The sequence below is a fragment of the Octodon degus genome, unplaced genomic scaffold (genome assembly GCF_000260255.1).
Source record: "Octodon degus isolate 3935 unplaced genomic scaffold, OctDeg1.0 scaffold00314, whole genome shotgun sequence".
NCBI lineage: Eukaryota > Metazoa > Chordata > Mammalia > Rodentia > Octodontidae > Octodon > Octodon degus.
In genome coordinates this window covers 1,141,011-1,143,359 of record NW_004524890.1, presented here as the reverse complement: position 1 = coordinate 1,143,359, position 2,349 = coordinate 1,141,011, and the positions used below count along the sequence as shown (strand labels likewise).

Below are 2,349 nucleotides of genomic sequence, written 5' to 3'. Positions count from 1 at the left end.
GAGTCTTCTTTGACCTTGAAAGGCTAGGGCCAAAATGTTGGTCGTCCTTGCAGCCCTTCTTTTCCTCTAATTTTTGGTCTGCAAGCTTAAGTTGTTAACCCTGCAGAAGAGAAGCTTAATGATATTATTACCCTACAACATAGGCAGTTGAGCTTAACATCGCTATCTGTCTGAATATCAAATGCCTTAGATATAACATGGAACAGGTATTTTCCATCAAGCATTGATATGTTAAACTTCAAAAAAATATGGAATGCTTCACAAATTTGCGTGTCATCCTTGCACAGGGGCCATGCTAATCTTCTCTGTATCTGAACTCAGGACCTTGATGTTTGCCAGGCAAGCACTTATTCCACTGAGCTATCTCCCTGGCCCTCCATGTCTTATTTATTTATTTATTTATTTATTTATATTTTTAATTTTATTTATTTGTGTGTGTGTTTTTGTGTGTTTTTGTGGGATTGAACCATGGTCCCTGTGCTTTGCTAAACTTGTTCTAAGTAGGTGCTTTAGACCACTGAGCCATCTCACCAGCCCTCCATGCCTAATTTAAATAGGTAACTTTTTAAACTTTTGAACTAAGGAAAAAAAGTAATATATTTATATCTGATTACATACATTATTCAATATATAAAATACATTATTACTAATATTATATATTATACACATTTATATAAACTATAAATATATCCAAAATATATATATTCTGGATAGCTACCCAGATAGGGTCTGACATCTTAGCTTGTGAATCAGAATCCTATAAATGTATCATCTGCCTATAATGCCAGCACCTGGGAGGCTGAGGCAGGAGGCTTGCCTGAATTGGGACCAGCTGGAGCTACAAAGTCAGTTTAATGCTAGTCTCAACTATATAGCAAGACCCTGTCTTAAAAAAAAATAAGCCTATGAATGAGCTGGGTATGGTGGCATACTCCTGTAATCACAGCACAGCTGAGACAAGAGGATTGCAAGTTTGAGCCCAGTCTGGGCAACTTGGTAAGACCCTGTCTCAAAATGAAAAATGGGCTAGAGATACAGTAGTGGAGGTACTATATTTAGTCCTCTTATTTTTTTGTGTTTTTTTTAAGATAAGGTCTTGCTATGTAGTTCAGGCTAGTCTTGAACTCATTATGTATCCCAGGTCAGCCTCAAACTCATAGTGATCCTCCTGCCTAAAACTCCCAAGGGCTAGGTTCATAAGTGTACACTAGCATTCCTGGCTTAACCAGAATTCCTAACAAAATCAATTTGCCAAGGTAGCTGCATGTATTCCTTGACATACACAAGCAAGTGCTCTTTATTATTTATTCTGGAGGGAGGCACTGGGGATTGAACACAGGGCCTTCATACTGAAGTACATTCCCTGTCCCCTTTTAAAATTTTGAAACAAGGTTTTAGTAGGTTGCTATTTGCCCAGGCTGGGCTTTAACTCATAATCTTCTTTGCCTCACTCTCCCAGAGTTCTGGGATTACTGGCATGTGCCATCTTGCCAGGCACTTGTTTTTATAGGTTCGTGGTAGTAGGGATCAAATCCAGTAGACCAAATATGTGCCCTTATTCACCTTTCTTCTATTATATGCAGATTACCCACCACAGGGCATTCACACCCATAATCCCTCCCACTGGATAATGAATTAATCACAAACTCTAGAAGCCTGCCCCATGACTGCATGAGGCTTTGAGGGGCACACTTAGACACAAACCATAACAGTCCCTTCAACCTCTCTTCTTTTTCAGTTCTGCCATTCATGCTGCTGGCAATAATCCTCAAGTGTTCCTTCCACACATGATACCACACTAGTTCAGTTCAGCTAGGTGTTAGGAGTTGACCACAAGCTGTCAATTCACCATACCTGCTAGGGATTATTTCTTGAAAAGGCACACATGGCTTCAAACTGTGACCATCAAAAACAATTTTCTCTCAAGAAATTATAGTTTAAAGAAAGGAAAGAAATTGTGGTAACAGACATCATTATGTCATTTCCATTTTAGCCAGGTAAAATTTGAACTATGGAATTAACTTGGGCTAACTATCTCTCAAATGTGCACACTTCCAAATGAGATAAAGTTTATCACAATTATGCAGGAAAAAAAATCATGCCAGGGTAGGGATATTTGCCTAGCATTTGTGAAGCCCTTGGTTCAATTTTAAGCCCTGCGTATAAACAAATAAATAAATATTAATGTAACTCATTATTTTTATTGGCTACATTATGTACTTTAGTGTGGATATACCACAATTTTTGCAACCATTCTTTTATTGAAAAATATGCAGATTTCCAGATGCTTTTATTTCGCTTTGAAAAGGCCCATCAAAGGGTAAGTGTATGTATGGGTCAGCAAGATAG

At 38.1% G+C, this 2,349-nt stretch overlaps 1 non-coding gene across 1 annotated transcript; it reads right to left on the bottom strand.

Annotated features, from left to right (window-relative positions):
* Positions 1 to 242: 242 nt before the first annotated feature.
* LOC111814431 lies at positions 243 to 345 on the bottom strand. Its single transcript, XR_002819425.1, has one exon. It is a non-coding gene; the product is annotated as a U6 spliceosomal RNA (small nuclear RNA).
* Between the last annotated feature and the right edge of the window lie 2,004 nt (positions 346 to 2,349).